At 36.5% G+C, this 23,533-nt stretch overlaps 1 protein-coding gene across 4 annotated transcripts in view; it reads right to left on the reverse strand.

Moving 5' to 3' along the window:
- MAGI2 (membrane associated guanylate kinase, WW and PDZ domain containing 2) overlaps positions 1 to 23,533 on the reverse strand; it is a 1,483,072-nt gene that overhangs the window by 1,166,216 nt on the left and 293,323 nt on the right. The gene's annotated exons all lie outside the window — the stretch shown is intronic.

The following is a 23,533-nucleotide window of genomic DNA, read 5'->3' on the forward strand; positions in this document are numbered from 1 at the left end:
AACTCTCTAATGGCCATTCTGAGGGATGCCATGGGAGCTGTTAATCCTGCTAGTTCTATTCCACACCCTGGACTGCCGAGGGGACATACAAGGTGCTTCTTCCACTTCTGTTTTTTGGGTTTTTTTTGTTTTTTGTTTTTTTTTGAGACAAAGTTTCATTGTGTCGCCTAGGTTGGAGTGTAGTGCAGTGGCATGATCTCAGCTCACTGCAACCTCTGTCTCCCATGTTCAAGCGATTTTCCTGCCTCAGACTCCTGCGTACCTGGGATTACAGGTAGGTGCCACCACGCCCAGCTAATTTTTGTATTTTCAGTAGAGACAGGGTTTCACTATGTTGGCCAGGATAGTCTCGAACTCCTGACCAGCCTGGCCAACATGGTGATCTACTCATCTCAGCCTCCCAAAGTGCTGGGATTACAGGCATGAGCCACTATGCCCAGCCCAAATACAGATTCTTACACCCTCTGGTAGGCAGAATAATGCTCTCCACCCCATAATATGTCCATGTCTTAATCTCAGGAATCTGTGAATCTCAGCTACCATACATGGCACACAGGACATTGCAGTTATTATTAAATTGAGACTCTATAAATGGGATGATGAACATGGATTATCCTAGTGGGCCTAATGCAATCACAAGCATCCTTACAAGAGACAGGTACCAGGTTGAAATGATGAGCTTTGAAGATGGTGGAAGGGACTGCAGGCCAAGGAATGTAGGTGGCCTCTGGAAGCTAGAAAAGACAAGAAATGGATTCTCCCCTAGAGTCTCCAGAAAGAATGCAGTTCTGCTGACTCTTGATTTTGGCCCATATTACTCATTTCAGACTTCTGACCTCCAGAACTGTAAGATCATGAATTTGTATCATTTTAAGTCATTCCGTTTGTGGTAATTGTTTTTTCATAGGAGCCATAGGAAACAAATACAGACCAGGCTCAAGAACTCATATTCTCTGGGTGGAACCTACGACTGCCTTTTAAGTAAGCTACAGCTACACAGTTGACTATTATGATCAACATTCGAGACCCTCTTCTTTAAAACTGTATTCCCTTTCTGTGCAATGGAATTAAACTACCCAATGTTTCAGTTCCTAAGTCCAAGGAAAATTGAGACCATTTGTTTCATAAAATTTGTCATGTATGAATACAAGAGTGATTAAGAAAGTGGCATAGGCTTCTCTCAAGGCCCTCCATTCCACATTCAAATGTAAAACTGTGTTTGAACAATGGCATTCTATTTCGGACTGAAGTGAATTCCCCTAAAATTTATAGGTTGAAGCCGTAACCCCCAATGTGACTGTTCTTGGAGACAGGGCCTTTAAATAAGTAATGAAGGTTAAATGATGTCCTAAGGGTGGGGCTGTAATCCAATATGACTGGTGTAGTTAGAAAAAGAGTCAAAGATGGCCAGGTGCGGTGGCTCACGCCACCTAATCCTAGCATTTTGGGAGGCCAAGGCGGGCAGATCACAAGGTCAGGAGATCGAGACCATCCTGGCTAACACGGTGAAACCCCGTCTCTACTAAAACTAGAAAAAATTTAGCCAGATGTGGTGGTGGACCCCTGTAGGCCCAGCTACTGGGGAGGCTGAGGCAGGAGAATGGCGTGAACCCGGGAGGTGGAGCTTGCAGTGAGCCAATATGGTGCCACTGCACTCCAGCCCGGGTGACAGAGTGAGATTCTTGTCTCAAAAAAAAAAAAAAAAAAAAGAGTCAAAGACACCTGGCATGTGCATGTACAGAGAAAACACCACCTGGGAACACAGAAAGAAGACAATCATCTACAAGCTAAGGGGCGAGGCCTTAGAAGAAACCAAACCTCGTGACAGCTCGATCTTGGACTTCTAGCCTCCAGAACCACAAGAATATATATTTCAATTGTTTCAACTACACAGTCTGTGCTCTTTTGTTATGGCAGTCCTAGAAAACAAATACAATTTTGTAACCCAAGTTCCTATTATTTCTATTTACCTACAAGGGTTAATCTAATAGGCTTTCCATTACCTGACACTCATTTACCACTCATCAAGTACTACCTACCATGCTAAGATCTTTTCTTCTATAATCCTCTCAACAATTCTACAAAGGTGATATTATTTCCTCTGTTTTACAGATTATAACATTGGGACTCAGGGAGGTTACACGTGGATACAGAACATGCGCAGACACACAAGGGAGCTACGACTCAAACCAGTGTCCGAAGGATCCCACTCTGATACACGGCTTCCCTCATTACTGCCACTTGCTGAACCCCAGCTACGTGCCAGGTATTCTGAGACAAGTGGGAGGATTGTATTTGGTCTCAGGAGTATTACCCATAGCTAAGGAAGGCTGTCAGGAAGCAAGGGGGAAATTTGGTAACTGGGAATTCTATACACGAACTGAGTGGAAGAAGATACATGTCTACTTCTTTATTATAATCCTAGATCACTAAGCAACAGTCACGTTATTACCTGGATTCAATGGCTGTTTCCACAGTAATAACAATTTAAACAAATGAACCAAAAAAACATAATGTGGAGCCTAATGGTTAATCTCAATGATTACAAGACGCCTGCAGTCATAGTGAGCATGTTTCTTATTTACAATCCTTTCAGAAAGTAAATGGAAACCAAGTGAAGATTGGAGTAAGCCTAGAATTTCAGTAACGGGTATGAGCCTGTAGCAGGGCATGGCTTCCTTAAATGCCCCTCTGATCCCCTGCCGCTTGGGAGTCAGCAGCTTCATAAAGGTAAACACAACTGATTGGCTTCGACTTTCCTGGAATACATCTGGCATCCCCTTTAGCCTCCGAGAGCATTAAGATTTTGGCCAGGTCTTTAAATAGGTCATTTGATTTCCCCCAGGTTTTGACTTCTGATAATTAAAGCCAATCACATTTGCTAGCTTAAAGCAATTTTTATTTGTCACTGTGGAGAAATGGTGTGGTCCAGATTTTATTTTATCTAAAAATTGGGTGTTTATTTCTTGTTTTCTCATTGATTCACTATATTTTTGCAAGTCTTTTAATCTCTGCATACGTATTTCTCAATTACATAGTCTAGGAATTATAATTTTTTTAATTCATAAGCTCCTCAAAAGAATATGAATTCCTCTCTGCCCCATTATTAATAGGCCTCAGAAATGTTGTTTCTCTCCTCTGAGACCATACTAATTATTACTGAATCTTGTTTATGTAAATAAGACTGTCTGTAGTGCTTTAAAAAATAATAACTAGATACAAGAAGTCACTTGAAACCTTAAAATACAGAAAGGACAATGAAAAACAGTAATTCTGACCTCATGATGAATGATTTGAGCATCAAAAAGTCAAAATAGTACAAAGATTGTAGGTTTCTCTCAGAGTCTTCTATCTAAATATCAGATTACGAACCATAACCAATATTTTAAATTGTTATTTACAAATTTTAGGGTATATTTTCAAATTACTCTTAATATAGCTTTGATCTATTTGGTATATCATTGTTCTCCCACTATACTAGTGCCTAAAGTTCAAAGAAATGGCATAGTATGTAATCACAATGTAAAAACTTACAAGATTATTTTACAATTTTTAAAATGTAAATTGCCTCCTTTATTATTTTTGGCAATGGCAACGTTGTTAAGAATATGAAGTCTTTTGGTTTTGTTATAGCATCAATACTAATCCAACTGTGTAGTGTCTTAATCAGTTTCTGAATATTTCTAGGTTTTCAAATAAAAAGCAATTGGTATAAATGAATTGTCAAACTTTCTAATCCTTTCAGTTGTTTATAAGACATTTTTACTTGGATAGTTCACTATCATCACAAATCCTACATTTATCAAATTAAAACACTTTTCTTCTAGGCAAGATATTTTCTCCTCATAACCCCAGTATCTTCCTCCTTTGATAGTTTTTCAAAAACCTGGAGTCTTATTTCAACTCCTTCCTTTTCCTGTCTTGTATTATCTTCATCAGGTGCAATATTTACCAAATGATTTCTTTGTTCCAGATGATGTGCTGGATACTGAAAATACAGATAAAGGAAAACACATGGCTCTTGGATTTTTCATATATTTCACTACACAGAAAGTCACCGAGTCCTCCCAGTTTTCCCTTTCAAATGTCTGTATCATGCTGCCATTTCAACTTGTCTAAATTCTCACCACCTTATACATGTGTTAATATAACATCTACTTCAGAGCCAAACTTATTCTTTGCTGCCTCTATATCTCTCCCTTATCTCTCATTACTTCTAAAAATAATGATACACAACATTGTTATACTAACTTTCCTTTGGGCCTTTGTTTTTTATTTCTTTGCTCAAAAGTCAACAATTATTAATGTACTATATCTTGCTTCAATAATCAATGCAAATGACTAAATAAAGTTGTGTTCACTAACACCCAAAACGTCAATTCCAGACTTTCAAGCTTCTTGCTACCCCATTATTCACCATTACAAAGTTGGCTTCTCATTGGTTTTGCTCGTGTTTTTGTTTAGCAGATCTGGAAGAGTTGCCATGCTCTTTTGAATTTACATAAATGCTTAACATCTCCTTAGCTGAGGCTCAAGCTTCAATATCTAGCTCCAGCTTCACAGGATACCTTATGTCCTGAATATCAATAAAATGTCTGGTTTTCAATGCATAATACAATACTTTTATGTAGACTAATATTAGTCTTTTTCATTTTGCCCATATTATCTCAATGGAAGAATCCAGTGAACTGTCCTTCCAGGTTATTTACCATACACACATGTTGGTTGAGTACAATAGGTACAAAACAAATAGATACAAAATAAACACTTTCCCATAATCATGACTCACTGAGTGAGGTTATACATGTTTCCAGGTCTTACACATTGTGGCTTTAATTACAGGCAATATAGACCACTGAGGTTTAACTAGAAATGAACTTTCATGTGGTAAATTCACAACATTTTCCTTTTTTAATTCCCCACTTATTTTATCTGTTCTGTGATTTGGATATCTTGATTGGCTCATGTTTATACACCAGTGACTGTTACAAGCTCCCATCGAATTAAAGTGTGCATTCTCAAAAGCTTTCTTTACTCTACCAACACCTGGGTTTGGTTTACATTAATATAAATTTATGCTGTTAAAAGGACTGAGACAGAATTTAACTCCACAGTTTTTCTTTATCAGGAAAAAATGCTTCTAAACTGAACCACAACCTTACAGCTGCATGCCTTGGTTTTGGGGATACCATTCTAGAAAGAGGACCTGAAGATGGGTGTACTGAAAAACTGGAACATGGAGAATGTTTTGTTGTAAGTGTGCATGTGTGTGCATGTGGATGTGTGAATAATGACAATTACATATTATAATGATGATGTCAACATGTGAGTTTAATCTTAAAAGATATATAGGCATTTACCAGAACATAAAATGAGAGCAAGTCCAGAGATCTGAAGAGTCTATTATTTTACTTGCCGTAAAACACTCTAACATTAAGCATGTTGGATCTAGCTCCTCAGTTTTACCTCCCATCCAGCATGTGTTAAATTGTTCCCACCCTTCTCGTGCTTTGATTATCCTCAGTCATGGTCCCTGTTCCACCAGCAGAGAAGCTGGAAAGTTTTCATGCAATAAACAGGCAGCATGTCAGTCATGGAGCCCACCCTTTTTGCTCTTTGACAAGTGACACATGTCATCTTTCTGACACTACTATCAGCTGCATTTCCATATGCCATGCTTCACATGACATCTCAGGCAATGCCTTGTCTTACTTCTTTTATAAAAGCCTTTTGCAGTTTTGTTCTGATAACTGAACAAGGAGTGAAAATAAAAGATCAGTAAAAGAGATGGCTTTTAAATTCTCTTCATTTATTATAATTCAGAAAAAATGTTTGTGGTTAGTTGTGTTTAATCAGTACACATAGTTTTCATTCTCTAGATAAAAACATTAAACACAATTTTACATAGTGCTGCTAATAATTTTGGTTTTGACTTAGACGTAGTAGTAAGTTAGATGCAAAAAGCAGATGGATGTGGAAAAGAGGTGAATAATTATATGTGCTTCATATCGGGCTCTAGGAAAATAGCTAGGGATAACTTGACAATACTCTGTTTCAATATTAAGTGATGTGAAGAGATGAAACTATGCAAACACAGGTTTGTTGTAACATCTGTTAAGCTAAAAACATATCCTAAAGAATTGTGTTGATTAAATTACTCACACATTTTCACAGTTCTAAATGAGCACCTGTTCTGTTCAATTTTTGATGACCATGCTCCATTTGCTTTGGTAATATAACTCAAATAATAATAAATACAGTGTAAAACTCTGACCACAATATCCCAATGCTGATGTAGATGATTAAGATTGAACTTCAAATCCTACAACACTTCAGGACCAATGGCGTAAAGCAGGGACCAGTGTATTATTGCTCTTAAGTGCTTTGTTAGATATAGAACAAATGTGAGCTTCTACTTTTCAGCACAGATTACAATTCTAGTAATTTTAAAAGCTTTTGCACAATAGTTAAAACAATACTTTATAATTATATGATATTTAAATATCCCTTAAAATTTCAATATTACTATCATGCAAAGCATATAACATTAAAATGTAAAATAAAGTATGTATTTTATATGAACCTATTAAGTCATGTACTAAATACCATTTTAGTTAAGATTTATCTTCCAAATTGGAGTAGGAAGAAAGGAATTATATAATTACAAACACAGAAGATATATAATTCCTAAAAATAACAAAATTATGTTCTTATATAGAACACTTCACAGCCTTAGCAAACATACAGTATCCTACTTGCTTTCTGCCATTTCCTCATCTGTAAAGTGGGACAATCATTGTACTTACCTCATTGTTTTCACAAATAAAATGTGTTCATAAATGTATGCAAAGTACCCAGAGCAGTGCTAGGCACATAAGAGGCATCATGTAATTGTTAGTTATTAATATTAACTACATAATATGTATAACAGGGAGAACTGAGTAAGTTCATATAAAGCACGGATATGGTTTGGACTTGTGTCTCCAAATCTCATCTGGAATTGTCATCCCCAGTGGTTGGAAGAGGGGCCTGGTGGGATCATGGGGGCAGATTTCCCCTTTGCTCTTCTCATAATAGTGAGTCAGTTCTCACAAGAACTAATTGTTTACAAGTGTGTAGCACCTCCCCCTTCTCTCTCTTACTCCTGCCCCAGCCAGGTAAGACAAGACATGCCTGCCTTCCCTTCCACCATGATGGGAAGTTTCCTGAGGCCTTCCCAGCCATGCTACCTTTATAGGTCGGCAGAACTGTGAGCCAATTAAAGCTCCTTTCTTTAAAAATTACCCAGTTTAAGGTATTTCTTTATAGAAGTGCAAGAATGGACTAATACAATCACTTTATGCCTTTTACATAGGAAGAGTTCACTGTGAGTGCTAACCACCTAAGAAGCAGGTGACAGGCATTATTACTCTCATTTCCCACATGAAGAAACTGATGATTAAAGATACAAGCAAAGCTTCCAAAGGTCAAACAGTCAGTGCTCCAAAGAGAGAAGTTAAAACAGTCACAGTTTGCCTTTTAAAATTTCTGTAGAATCTTCCATTTTTAACATGCCCTCCCCAACCCCTCCATTTATCTTTCCTATTTGTTTCTGCGAATATTAGGGGTGACAATTTATCTTAGTCAGGAAATGTGCTGCTGCTCCAACTGTGGCTCTGCACTCACATTAAAGAGATTGTTTCATTTTTGGTTTCTATGGAGATGAGATTTCTGACTTTATTGCTGGGTTTGGAAATGTTTTTCTAAGGCTTGACAAGGTTCTTCCTCACAAAAATGAAGGAGCCGAGCTGGACTTTAGGACTGGGAAGTTGTTATTTAACATAATTTCGGTATAAGAAAGGGTCTACTACTTCCTAGAAAATAGATATGCTGCTTCTGAACATTGCATGATTTAAGAAGCAATTTTTTTCCTACTTTATTTTTCTGTTAGAAATATACATTTAAACCTGTTCCTGTCTTCCATTTCACCTTCCTTCCAAAGACACATGTTTTTTTTTTAAACAAACAAACAAAAAAACTTCCACATATTTTATAGCCTATTCATTTCTCTAAGGTACTAGAAGATGCATGATGTTCGGCAGAGCACAGGAGTCCCTAAAATAATAGTCTGTTGATTTGGTCTCAATAGGGGAATATTATAATGTCATCCTTGAGCTGGGAAACAAGAAACCACCTACAACTAAACAAAATGTGTTTTTGAGCAAGCATCTGCAAAAAAAGAGCAAATGAATTAGGGACAGCAAACAGGAAGACCTAATCTATTCCTGCTGTGAAAATATATGTTAGAAAAAACAAATCAATAAAATACATACTAGTTGCACTATCAGTCCACAGAGAACTAATGCTGGTATTCACATAGTCTGTTTTAAAAAGCCTACAGAGCATCTGGCTTCTGAATCCCTGCCACTCCAGAACTGAAATCTCCAGGGATTTTAATTTCTGAATTTATTTTTAGGTAATCAGAAGTACATTATGTCTAGCACATTTGTTTTCTCTAAGCAAGACTGATGCTAGTTGAAGTAGAAAAATTCAATTCATGATTAAGGAATTTGGTCACTGGACACTAATAGAGTGTCATGCATCCACAATCATGCTCATGCAGAGCCCTGCTCCACAGAAGGCATTTCTTCCCGACTCAGCTATCTGGATTTGGGGCATGGGAGAAGGATGCATTTTCAAGGACTAAGAAACTCAGTTACCACACCCTCATTTTTGTTATCCCCAATTTTACTAGTAGGAACTGAAGAGGGTGATGTAAGAGATGTTTGTTTTTTCCTTAAAGAAACTCAAAGCTGCACTAAACCTCTGTTCATACTCTACAATCCAAAATGGGTGTGCTGGCTTACCATTTGAGAAAAATGTTTGTTGTGTAAGCTTTAAACCAAGGTATGCAAAATTGGACTCAGTTGTGATGTGGAAGAGGAAGAGCAATATTAGCCTTTAGCAAACACAGAAGAAGATTAAGTTTGGATTTTTTCAAATCAGGCATCCACACCTTTTTGTGCTTCCTACCACTCACATTCTTGTTTGGCTCTTGCTGTTCACACGAGTTCATGTGTTGAAATTCAGCTTTCTTATTTTGGAAGTTGCCTCTTATGATCTGGACATTTTTGGTTTCCTACTATCTATCCTGTGTCCTTTGCCTTCTAGAGGGTCTAATCTGATATGACTTAATGGATGGTGTGATTTTGTTGTGTCCCCACCCAAATCTCACCTTGAATTGTAATAATCCCTACTTTTCAAGGGTGGGGCCCAGTGAAGATAACTGAATCATGGGGGCGCTTTTCCCCATACTGTTCTTGTGGTAATGAATAAGTCTCGCAAGATCTGATGACTTTATAAATGGGAGTTCCCCTGCACAAGCTCTCTTTCTTGCCATCATGTAAGACGTGACTTTGCTCCTCATTCACCTTCCATCATCATTGTGAGGCCTCCCTATCCATGTGGAAGTGTGAGTGCATTAAATCTCTTTCCTTTTTAAATTACCCAGTCTTAGGTGTGTCTTTATTGGCAGTGTGAGAACAGGCTAACACAATAGACAATGTCTTTTCCATCTAATAGGGGAATTTTGCTATTCCAGTGTAAATCTGCCCTGATAGAGTAAGATATTTAGTCTTTCTGTCCTAATAGACTGTGCTTTATTTAACTGGCTCAACCTCTTACCTGAAGCAAGAGTCTCCTCTAGATTACTTGAGAAATATCAAAGTGTTAAGAATGCAGGATCTGCGATTAGACCACCTGAGTTCATATCTCAGATCTAACAGTTACTACCCATCATGGGATGCTCATTTGAACTGTCTGTGCTTCACTTTTCTCATCTGTAAAACTGGAATCACAGTGTCAACTGCATAGGATTTTGATGATGATTCAGTAAGTTAAACATGCAAAGAATAATTCCAGACAGTGTGTAGCCCATAGAAAAAAATATTCAATAAATGTTACTTTTTAAGAAAGAGTCTTTCCAGGATTTAGTAAACCAAGAGTCAGGAACAGGAAAATAATATATGAAGTAATCATCATGGAGTAAATGGCACTTATTCCCAAATAAAGCCTAAGCTTGCTTTACTCTTTCTTTTCCCACAAGTCACGCCCACCCTTGGGCCCTAGTGGAGCCTCCTCTAGCCATTAAAAGCAGTAAGCATAGCTCTGCAGGTTGAGAAAGTGGCTTGGGCTGCTTAGCTTGGGAACCAATGCTGACTCTCTTCAACACCAAAGAGCACCTGCACAGATGACACAGGAGGGTTGGTGCCTCAAAGTCCATCCCTTAACAAAAGATGTCAGTGAACCCTTTGATGTCCACCCCAGGGCCCAGATAAACAGTTTAACACTCTGACTGCCAACCTGATCTCATCTTGCATTCTCTCTCCTTCACTTTCCCTCACTTCACATCTTCTCTCTCTGCCCCTCTCCAGAAACAGACTCTGTGGAGTTGCATGTTCTCTTGCCCCAGAGAATGGAGCAGGAGGGACAGGAGAATGCAGCAGGGAGAACGCAAGGCATGAGGGTGTCAGCAGCTCTGAGTGGGTCAGGTGCCAGGCCCTGGGTGCGGGTCACTCCCTTGTCCTCTGACCAGGTATGTCTAGCTCTAGCCGCAGCTTGTATGTTCTGAGGGGCTCAGAACCTGGCTTTAAGGCATCATATACATTGACATAAATTATGAAACATTGACTTGCTTGCTACTGTACATAGATGAAGGGTTCCTAGCTCACAGCCTCTGTGTATTCACTGAGAGATGGAATGGGGCTTTCTGGAGCACAGGGGAGGGTTGGCTTTTGATAAATAGCACTTCTCTTATGGAAGAAGACCTTGTCAGTGGCCCATTGAAGCCCAGCTCCCACATATTTTTATCAGAAGGAAATTTTCAGAACAGCTCTTCATGACCGTTCCATGGGCAAAAGCAATCAGCCCATTTATTGCTGGGCTGGATCGGAAGGAGGTGGGAGATGACAGAGAGAATGTGGGCTGTTCACCCTTTGCTGAACCTTGAGGATGCTTTGCTTCTCACTGATTAGAAATACCTACAGGAATGCCAATTTCTGTAGTTTAATCTATGTCTTGAGTGATGTTGGGTAGAAATTCTATCTCACTCCCCAGGCCCACCTAGGTGTCAGTCATTGGCCTTCACTGGGTGAACTGCCTAACTATTTCCCCTAAAGGGTGAAATTACAGTGGTCTCTCAGCATTTAACCATTCTGTGTGGTTCTGCTTCTTCCGTTTTACTATGTTCTTTATTGTAAACCTCATACATCTTCTTGTTTGGGTTTATTCCAAGCTTGCTAGATTTGGAAGTTTCTAACTGGTTCTTTATTGCTCTGTGAAATCCTTGGTCCCATTTGTCATCTTTATTCAGAGGTAACTCACTCTGGCCACAGATGTGTTTGTGCTTGAGGTCTCTCTCAGGCTCCCTACCATACCAGGAAAGAAGAGGGTGTGTGAATAAAATGTGGGCAGCAGATTGGGACCCAGAGTTTCTTGAATTGGATATAAAGCCCTGGCTTTCTCTGGCCCTTTCTCTGTATTGTATACTATTTGGGGGTTATCCATATATATATACATATATATGGATAACGTATATATGTGCATATATATTGTGTGTGTGTATATATATATAATTATTTGTTCCCTCTGAATTTGGGAGAGTGTGGAAGGAAGGAAATACCGTGTTTGCATCATTCACCCTCCACTGTCTATTTTCTGGGGCATTAGTGTGTCAATGTTATTTTTAAATAGCACTACATTTTAGGAAAAAAAATATATATATATATACACACACACACTCTTTAGGAAGTGTGTATACATATATATATATATGTATGTATGTATTTAGAGAGAGAGATAGAGACAGAGACAGAGACAGAGACAGAGAGAGAACCACAATATGCTTCTGGGCATCTTCCTGACCCTGATCTTACCTCTGGTTTCTATCACCCAATCAAATAAGTCCACGTTATGATTTCTCATGACAGGTTTTCATACCCTCAATGCTGATTACCACATGCCACTGCTAACTCTACAGGCTAAATGGCTCCTCTCATAACATGATTTTGGATGTGTAACCTTTGCAGACACCTTCTTTGGTGGAGCTCTGGTCATTGATGGGCTCATTTCCTTTCAAAGGGGATGAGCCATGTTTCTTGGGTGGCTCCCTACTCTGCTCTACACAAATATGCAGTGGAGCAGCCTTAACCCAAACATGAGATGGTTTCACTGGAGGAGGGAGCCATGATTTTCAGTTGCTTCAAGGACTCAGCAATGAAGGAAATTGAATCACATAATGAGTTAGTCCTTTCCAATTCTTTTGGTTATATCAAGAAGCAACCTTCAGTTTGGTGCTATCTTTCTACTACTGGCAAACATATTTCCAGCCAAGATCCAGGGGGGCCTCAGACTCAGAGCCTTAAGTAGGAATATCTAGCAGGAATTTAGGGTCATTGCCTTGTTTCAATTTACAATAAGGACATAAGGTTTCTTTTAAAAATAAATATATTCAAGATATTTGAAAATTCAGTAACTTAACAAAAAAAGTAGTATTTAGCAGAGTCCCAGATTTTTTTAAAAAATGGTATTTAAATGTCTGAAATTAGGAAAGACTTTAGTAGGAAATTTCAGAAACATTATTTCCCTATCAATATTAAGCAATAGGAGAGCTACAAGTGTTAATATACAGGGGAGGATTTGTTAACCTAGATGAGATCAGAAGATGAGGTGTAAGAGGCAGGGGGAAGGGTGAGCAGAAGTTAACCAGCCACAGGTCTGTGTGGCAGAAAGATGGCATGACAGTTAGCTGGGGAGATGAGCCAGACCACAGCCACAGTGGGGACAGGCAGGAGGGCAGATCCATGGAGCAGCCCTAGAGCCAAGAGATTTCCTTTCTGTATCTAAACATCTGTGTACACTTTCTCTTCCTAAATAAAATGGTAAATTTATGGTTAAAAAAAAAAGCCTTTAAGGTACATATTAAACATAAGATCTTTCATAACTTCAGCATCCCAAAATAGCCAATATTAACATTTTGTACATTTATTTTTGATATCTTGATGAAGATGGTGGTAACACCCATAAATATCTTCCCTCCATAGATGTATTGCCGATTCTCTTCTGATGATAAAGTTAAAATATTTTTCTAGACGTTTTTCCCGAAAATAAATCTGAAGTTAAGAAACACTTGGCAGAATGTTACACTTGTCAAATGACTCATTTGTCTCTGTATAAAAGAGAACTTTATCAATATATTTAATCACATAAATAGCGTGTTCTAAAAGTACTATTTTTCTTCATTTTGATATTTTTGCAGAATTTTGATTGTGGAATAAATGTTTAATAATATAACTTCCCAGAATGTTTACATGATATTTCATATCAGGGGGCCGTAATTCAATTTTCCCTTCTTTTTCATCAATTCAAATATTTCAGAATGTCAAGCTTGAAATAAATTTGTGGGACTATAGAGTTTTTTCAATGAGTAGACTCATTTTTTCAATGAGAAGACTACAGAACCAATAGCAACTAAACTCTACTAGAGAGTTATATGGAAAAATTCAGGTTTTCTATAAAGTAATAGATTCTTCTTTTAAAAGTAATAAGACATCTTAAAATAAGTTATCTAGTTAAAGGCATTTAAAAAACTCCATTTGAAAATGTTTCACATTTATTTATCTTATTCACTTAAACTGGGCTCACAGGGTTGTTTTTGTGTGTTTTTTTTTCTTTTTCTGAGATGATCAGGCAGACTTAAAAAAAAAAAAAGTTAGCTTCCTCAGTGCTACTTCTGTTATTGAAATTACCAGTTATCATCATTTTATTGCAGACAAAGATGGCTATGTACTTTCTTACATATTTTCAGGAATAGATCATTCAAGAAATATATCATTTAAGAAAAGCTTTTTTATTACATAAATTTTTGGGATTTCATGTAACTTCTATCTTGTTACCTTGAAACCTACTGAATTGTTTTTGTACTATACAAAATGTACTTTTATGAAAAATTAGCTCTTAATTATATCGAAAGATGAACAATCTAACATTTGGCATATCTGACGATGGAGACCTATCTAGCTAAGTTAGGTACTACAATATTAGAATGTTAATGATTTATTTGCAACTAAATTTTGTTATAAAAGCTCCTTATTCTTCATTTCTCCAGTTTACATTAAATATTCTCAGAATCCCTGATAGCACACAGGGAGAAATGGATGCCTGAACTACTACCATTAAAATTAGGTCCTGATATCAAGTATAGTGTGACTGAGTATACATTAGAAATACCCCGTGGACATTGAACAATTTTTAACCACTAATTTTTACATACAGTCATTTTCTGAAATTATTCTAAAGGGAAAAATAAGCTGAATTCTGGACTTCAGCAGAACAAAACATAGAGCAAGTAAATCTGATAGAAGAGTAATAAGAAAAATAAGATGAGAACAAGGTGCTTGTGGAGAGACAAGTCTACATGTGGCTTCCCTGTGGATTTATAAAAATGAAACTACCTCAGGTGGAAAAAACCTCTAAGGTAGAAAGACACAAACTCCCCTTTTAGATGCCTTACCAGGACTTTGGGTGTCTAAAGTCCAGAAAATTATTGTGTGACAGTGGATTATGACAGAACATGAATCAAAACCTGTCCTAAGTTTGAAATTCAAAGACGCCACTTCAGGATGATTGGAGACAATCAAAAAGGGATAAATTAAGATACCTTGGGAGGAATGGTAAAGTAGCACTTCAACTCCCTTTCTTCTATGTAAGTAATGGAAATAATGTGTGGTTTCTCATTTAAAGGTAAAGAGCAAAGGAATTACAGGGAAAAGAGAATGTTCAACTGCCAGTGTATATAAGAGTATCTAAGTGTAAGTAAAATACTCCTAACCAACAAAGCAGCAAACAGATTCACACATCACTAGAGAAAGAAACATCATTTGAAATTCAATTTGAAAAGCAGAACTATATTTTTTCATTTACTAAAAACATTTCATCTAGTTGACAGTGTTTTTGTCAAGACTCATGTTTCTCCTGTGGTTAATATTTGGAAAGTACCTTGTGCTTTTTGGTAGGAAGGATTGATAAGTGAAAACTAAATCTATGTCTGAATCAATAACTTTAAAAAGTACAAGCTTCAATTTTAAGATCTAGCTTGTTTAAGAAAAAGTATTCTTGCTTTTGAGATTTAAATTATGCAAGTATGTGCTATTTACCTACATTGCTAACACAGAAGTGTGTGTGTCTTTTTTTCTTTTTCTTTTTTTTTTTTTTTTTTCTGAGCCAGGCAAAATTGTCTGGTGGTTTCCAAACATGGGTGGGTATCAGAGCTCCAGGGAGGTGGGAAGTGCTTTCAAAATACACATATTTTTAGGTTCTACTCCAAACACACTGAATATGAATTTCTATAAGATTCTGGAACCTGTTAGGTTTACAGAGTTCTCTAGGTGTTTATGTAGAGTAGACAGGTCTGGGATTTAGAGGTGGAGTCCATCCTTAACTCTAAATACCCACATCTTACATGTTCTCTATGCATGAGGCAGCAGTAGAGTTTATGGTAGAGAACTTTCATCTCCATCTCCAATTGCAAGATAAACTGAGTAAAGACTCAAGATATGAATTTCAACCTCAAATTATCCTCTGAGACAAAACAATGATTTGTAATTTTTTAAACCTCCAATTATATTATGAACTTATTTATATAGCAATTTCTATTTTATTATTTTTGGTATCATAAGCATTTAGAATAAGCTTTGGATAAATCCAGACAAATATAGTTTCATTTATTCATAGACCAAGTATACAATGGTAAACAAAGAGATAAGAATCTCTTCCTGGTAGAGTCCACATTCTAGTGAAATGGACATCAATAAACTCAGAAACAAATAAATACTCAGGAGAGTTGAGAATGCTTTCAATTTTGATATGACTAAAATTCTTAGTTCTTTTAAATTTAGTCAGCTCTACAAGCCATTTATTTCATGGCGTCAAGAACTTCATTTAGCTACTTGCTCGGCAACTGTTCATTGAATGACCACCAGGCTCTGAGCAGCACTGGCCAGCAGCAGACTTACAGCCTGCCCTCATGGAGCTCACAATTATTCTAGCAGGGTGCAGGCAATAATAAAATAGTTTTACAAATAGATAACTACAAATTGTGAGAAGTGCTTTGAAGGCAAATCTGCTGGAGTCATGAAATCACATAGCAGACTGGGCTGGGTCTAGTCACAGAAACAGAAGGAAAGGTCTCTGTGCAATCAGCTCTGAAATGAGACCTAAGCACAAGAGTAACTAAGTGAAAATGAAGTAAAAATGCATTCTCCTCTGAAGGTGAGTTATGGCTGGAGAACTAGGAAGACATTGAAGCGGGCAAAAATATGGCTAGGAGTGAGGTCAGGGATGGGCTGACCTTCAGCATAGTGGAAGCCATGGCTGGGTTTTTATCACAAGAGTTACAGGACCAGATTTGCATTTGATGTCAATGGAGGACAGGCTGAAGAGCAAAGCAGAGACAGATTCAGATGGGTTTATGCAAAGCATCACATTAATGGATAAAGCCTCATTACTTCCAAGGCCACCTTTCACTGTGATCTAGTGTACAAAATTAATGTCCTGGCATTTTCCACACCAAAATGGAATAATGGAGAAACAGGAAAGTTACATTAAAGGAAGAAATATAAAAGAGTAATTTATATGCCATCACTTGGGCCAATGGCTTCTATCAATTACTTTTAAATTTATTTTCCATTTTGAATTTTAATTTCTACCTGTATATTCCCCTTTTGGAACCTTTAACATTTCATTTTTCTGACTTAAGAAAGAAATAGACTTATAGAGGTTGATTTACAATTCTGAGGGGTTGTAGATAATGTTTCTTTGGCTATCTTTCAACAGGTGAAACTTAGTTTCAGCTTATCCCAATCAGATAAAATTTCTATTTGTACCTTTCAAACACAATTTCAAAGGTATTCAATAAAGTAGTCATTGAATATCAGTGATCCAAGAAGTCTTGACTTCAGCATTTGACAAAAGAGCAAAGAAAACCTAAAATACCAACTTTGCGGGATGACATTTACATGTCAAGCTTCCTTTCCTTGACTGTTGAAAAATGTTATTTTATTACAAATTTGATTACATTTGATCTTGTTTTGATTGTCTATAAAGAATGTCTCTCTGCTAATGCCAGTAAAAACACAAATAAATTGGAAGGGCATCACCTCCTAGAATTACTAACAAATGTCAAGCCAATCTATATTATCACCAGTGCTTGTTTCAAGAAAAGAAGGATTTCAATGACTGCCTTTAATTTCATTTTCTTGTGCTTTTAGAGGAGGAGAGATTTAAATGCCAGACCATCATTTACATGGAAGAGTTTTAAGTTGGCAGTAACATTACCTTAAGCAGGAAGGAACCTGGAGACAGACTACAAACTATTCCCTGGCTACCTCAAATCTTGTTGAATATTTAGCCTGGCTGACATTACTTCTGTCTTTCTATTTCCTCTGTCATTTGTGCTTTTTTCTAACATGGTACCTGTCTGCATAGAATGGTTTGCTGCTCTTTTACTCTCTTAAATGCCTTCTCAAAACTAAATTCTGGCAAAAAACAAAAAACCAAAAAAAAAAAAAAAAGCCAAAAACAGCAACAACAACAAAAAACACCTATTCTGCCCATTTGAATCTATTTTGTGCATGGCTTGCACAATTCCCTTCACACTATATTCTCCTTTTCCTTATGTTTGTTCCACCTGTGGAAAGGAAAGTAACAGTGTTGACATTCCATAATATGCTCACATTACCATCTGTCTTCATTATTTTGGGTTTATTAAAATTTTCACAAGGCACATCCCATGACATCAAAGTAATAGTGATAATGCCAGCTGGATTGCAGGCAGGGGTCTATGAGGAGGACTTACTGTTAATGGATAGAGCAGTGGCTTTGTTCTGTGCTTTGCTTATTTACAGGTGTAGCTTTTAATTGAGATGATAAATGTTTTAGAGTCATGAATAATCAATTTCATATGATCTTTCACCTATCTATTCATTTATTCACTCATTCATGTACTCATGCAAGTATTTGCTCTGTATCCTTCACAATCAGCACTGTGCTAGACTCTCAAGATAAAATGCTAGGCACATAAGACAAGGTTCCTAACTGCCTAGAGTTTGCTCCAGTGGAGAGGGGTGCCATGATAGGTATTAATTAAACAATCTTACTGATAAATATATAATTACACATTGAGAGAAGTATTTGGAAAGATAGGAACACCATGGTTCCATAAGCCTAGGTAACAAAAAAATTTATGTAGGCTGGTGGAAAGGTGAGGAGAAAGCATCCAGAAAAGGATGTTTTCCTCAGGAAATGACAAAGGTGAGATCTAAGAAAAAGGCAAAGGGGGACCAGAGAGTTGGAAGTGTGTCTTAGACAGAGAGTATAGCATGTGCAAAGGTCATGTTGCAGGGAATACACCTCTTTCAAGGAACTAAAAGGAGGCCAATGCCAAAGTGACTGCAGTCAGCAGTAAGAGAGATGATGATGTGAGACCATTTTTAGACTGAGGCAGGCATGGGGCCAAGTCAAGAGGCCCTGTGGGTCTTGTTGAAGATTGGGTCTTCATCCAACTATAAAACATTGAAAAAAATCACTGATGGAAGTATGAGTGAAGAAGCATCAAACTGACTTTGAAAAGAGCCTTTTGGCTAGAGTATGCAGATTGGAGGCACCCTGAATGCTAACATTTGGTATAATTCATTTAGAATGACAAATGGAATGTTGCTTCTTCTCATGCCTGAAATCTTTCAAAATCAGACTATGATGCTAATAAGGACTAAGCTCTGACTTTTTTATCTCCCCCAAATTACTATCTAAGGGATCTGGGATGTCATGTCCCATAAAATATAACTTCTTATTAGATGGGTTTTAGTTAACTCTATGTATCATGACTTGCTTTCCAATCTGACTCTGGCATAACATTATGTAACAAAGAAAATCAAAATATTTTACCCCAAAACATGTTTCTTTGCCATATGTTGAGATGGTCCTGCAAAGCTGTCTTTTGTGGGGGAAATTTGCATCTGTAAAGAATTACTATTATATTAAAGAACTAGATCTTTTTCTTCCAGGCCCTCCCAATCCTTAAGAGATAAACTGAAAATCTAGCACCTTTTAAAAGGTCTGAATAGAAAATATGTGTCATCTATTGTCTCTAAGGGCAGCCATTAGAAGACTTGTCTCCATAATCTTTTATCTTAATCTGAATATTTCCTTTCTTTTGATCCCAGGTCTTTAGACAAAGTCAGCCAATTGTCAACCAGAAAATGTTTAAACTTACCTATAGCCTGGAAGCTCCTGCTTCAAACTGCCCCACCTTTCTGGACCAAACATGTATTTCTCAAACATATTTGATTGATGTCTCATGCCTCCCTAAAATGTATAAAACCAAGCTGCACCCTGACCACCTTAGGCACATGTTTGCAGGACCTCTTGAGGACTGTGTCTCTCGTGATGGTCACTCATATTTGGCTCAGAATAAATCTCTTCAAATATTTTACAGAGCTTGATTCTTTTCATTAACAATAATTTGGCATCCAACATGAGGCCTCAGAGAAGTCTCAGGACCCCAAAGGAGTTGCCCAAACTCAGAGCTAAGGTACCAGCAGGAGCCCATTAAAGCCTACCCAACTTTATGCTTCTCTTCTGGTGGAACTGCTAAGTCCTACCAAGCCCTGGACCTCCCTTTGGTTGACAGTCTTTGATTTATTCTGAGCTGGTTTTTCTCCTAGAAAGTTGTTGTTAAAGGATCCTAATTCTAGTTCAAAGATGCATTCTAAAGGGTCTTCTCTGTTGCTTTTTCTCCAAAAATTAATCTCAATTGGCTTGTCTGTGCACATTTGAATGAGAAACTGAACCGTTGTTTTCATATGTAAATGAGAGACTAAGTTTCCTCAGCTCTGAAGAGAAAGGACACTTCGCTCCTTCCAGCCAAAAGGCACCTTAGGTGACTAGGGACCTCATGGGAGTGTCTGAGGGATTGACACCTCACAACATGCAACAGCCCTACAGGGAAATTCCCAATAAAAATTAATTTAAAAAAAAAAATCTTGTCTAGGAAACACATATAAGGGCTGATTACCCAGTGTTTTGAGTCTTCTCAGAGGTAACAGACCACTGGAGAGAGAAACTGAGACATGTAAGAAGGTGTAAATGACTCAATGGTGACACACTATGGGGTCTTGCCTGTAAGCAGCACTCATTGATCCACCAGACAAAATTCCTAGGCCACATCTCAGCTCCTCTTTTTAAGAAAAAAAAAAAAAAAAAAAAAAGTAGGAAACAAATAATCAAAGAATAAGTTGAGAACAAGGAGAATGACCCCCTTTCAAGCACTCTGTACATTTTATGGCACTTTTCCTTGCCAGAGTTTATGTAAAATGGAAGTAATATGGTCTTTGTGCACATTTACATTAAAGCAAAAGAGTCCTAAGGTTGACTTGCCAACTATAGGGATCCTAATTTCTCTTTTTCTCTGTTTTCTTTTCTGCCTGCTTCAAATCTACTGTTGCTTTTCTACCGAGATAAAAACCACTGTGTGTATCTAACAAGTTTTTTTTGCAAGCTAGTGAATTTGTATTTATGTCATGGCTGAAGTTCTGAAGTAAAAGCTACAGAATCTTTGTGTGAGCGAGTGTGTGTGTGTATATATGTGTGTGTATATATTTAAGAGACCTTTATAAATTCTATAATTTTATGTTCAATTGGCTGTTAAATCGGTTTTAGTTTCCCTCTGGCACACCAGACCTTTTCCTTCTATACCATATGATATAAATTTTGCTATTTGATTTTCACCTGAGGTGTTTTTCTTTAAATATAAATTTAGGACTATTTAGCTGACAACTGTCTAGGATGATAAAGCAGGTTATTAAGAATTTAGAAGTCTAAGAAAGAAAAGAAGTTTTAAAAGTCATAACATGAACTTCTATCAGCATGCCTAATACATCTACGTATTTATGTGTTGTGTATACAAAGTTTCACTACTAAAAATACATGAAAGAGCTCTAATTAATTGGCTTAAAAAATAAAAGTGCTTAAATCAGATACTTAAAAAAAGACTAGTTGAATGCTTTTTCAAGTTCACATGACTTAAGTAAAATCTTTAATAAACAACTGACTTTAAAGTTATTGATAAAATAATATTGAAAATGTCTTAAGAATTGTTAGCATTTTTTTACATTTATTGATCAAGTGGTTTTGTGTATTCCTGCAGAATACCAAAAGATTGGTCATAAGGGTTATAAAACTATAAAGCCCATCCCAAGACAGAATAATCTTTGCTTTTGTATGCTTATGAAATATTGTTGGCTTAATGAAAAGAGCCAAATCTTGAGTTATTGGCATAAATACCCTAAATTTAACCATAAGTTTTATTACTTAAGTAAATACCTGAAATTCACAGCTATAAAAATGGTTAATAGAAAAATAAATTTAAATATTTGCTATCATTGTTTTGTAAATAATCTAGGTAAACTATTAAAGTAATCAGGTAAATGGAATAAATGCTTGTAAACAAATGTCATAATTTAGGATCTAATTTTATTAATTGATATTAAGTATCTAGGTAATTTCCAATTTAAAAGTTATGGGAAACATTTTTCAATGTTATTATTAAATATATTTGTTTAATTCGAAGTTTATTTAAGGATTTATATCTATTACCTTGTATAAACAAGGTATAAACAAGGTAAAGAGAACCAGGGAATAAAAGATGTAAAGAAAGTTAAATCTATAAAGAAGTATTTTGGTGAAGAAGATAAAAAGAGAAGTATTTTATATAAGAAAGAATCTCATGTGGTGAATTCTGTCCTGAAATAAAATGACTAGATTGTTCAAGAGAGAGGGATATTTAGGACCGAACAGAAAGTCTAAGCATGTTGTGAATGGTCTATGTAAGTCGTAATAAGGAATTTTTTTAAGAGGTTGTATAATTCAGTTGGCTATGGGAGGATCACCTGAGGTCAGGAGTTTGAGACCAGCCTGGCCAACATGGTGAAACCTTGTCTCTACTAAAAATACAAAAAAAAATTAGCCTGGTGTGGTGGTGCATGCCTGTTGTCCCGGTTACTCAAGAGGCTGATGCAGAAGAATCTCTTGAATCCAGGAGATGGAGGTTGTGGGTGAGCTGAGATCACATCATGCACTTCAGCCTGGGTGACAGAGTGAGACTCAGTCACAAAAAAAAAAAAGAAGAAATTATAATAGCCTTTATACAGATGGGTCTTTTATATTAAAAATACCCGCGAATACAAAACTAAATAATTGGTTTAAACAAGATTTTATTACAAATATTGACTTATTTTTAATTCGAAAAGTTTTTCAATTTTTAAATTCTATAATCTTTTTCTTTAACATTCTTCTGATTGATATTTCAGAAGTTCCGTTCTTACTGTTTTGAAAAGTCCTTGGAGCATAGTTCTCTCCTTCACTTTTTGTTGACTCCTATAATGTTTACTAATTATCTAAAGTAACAGAATTGTCTTTTGAAAACAGGCAAATAAAGTCTCTTTTGGACATGTCTTTTTATTCTGCATGCCTGTTATATTTCTATCTTTATATGTGTCATGTGAAAGTGATATTTCACTATCAAACTAAATTAAAGATCTCTAATCAAGTAACTTACTTAAGAATGTACTTATCAGATTGGTAGAAGCTAGCTCAGATGCCTTTTAATTCACATGACTTTGGTAATCTTTGGTAAAATTAATTTGGTAAATTTAATCTCAAAACCCTCTAGTAATTTAAAATCTTATAGTCATGTTAAACCCTCTGGTTCCCCACCCCCCACCACTGAAAATTTGTGTTACTAAAAAGTTAAAATAGTAGGAACATAAAATATATTTTTGGTAAAATTTATAAAACTCAAGGATGTTGATTTTCTTTAAAAAAAGAATCTATGTTTTCCCTCTAGTTAAAATACTATTTAAGGGTTGCTTTAAAATAAAGAAAAAATCATATAGATAAAACAAAATAAAAGAAACACTTAAGCCTGGGCCACAAAAGTTAACTCTAAGCCCCGTGGTTACCAAGAAAGTAGTTGACATGAGGGAAGTGTAAAACAAAGCAACTATCAAAAACCAAATGGTATAATGTAAAGGAATTTTTCCATTTTGTAGATTGTTATCATTGGCTTCTTAAAAAATATTTACTATAGTGAATGGTAAAAATAATGACTTTAAGAACAAAATTCTTAATTTTAAATGCTACAGAATTTAAGAGTTTATGCAAGACCCACAGCTCACTACTGAACAATCACTAATAATTACATGTAATCCAAATGCACAGGAAGTTAGTCCTAAGAGAACGATCATCCTAGTAAAGTGGATACTGCCACTATAAGGTCTGTTTGTCCTGAGAAAGGGACTTTCCAGCTCTCCCTATAAAATGCCAAGTGAAGCACACCAGATGAAGCAGTTAATATGCTTCATATGCAAGCCATATTGGACAGGCGTTATGATAACTGGGATATACTCCCACCAAATCTGCCTATTACCCAGGTCATGTTTAG

Source organism: Macaca thibetana, chromosome 3 (assembly GCF_024542745.1).
Source record: "Macaca thibetana thibetana isolate TM-01 chromosome 3, ASM2454274v1, whole genome shotgun sequence".
Taxonomy (NCBI): Eukaryota; Metazoa; Chordata; class Mammalia; order Primates; family Cercopithecidae; genus Macaca; species Macaca thibetana.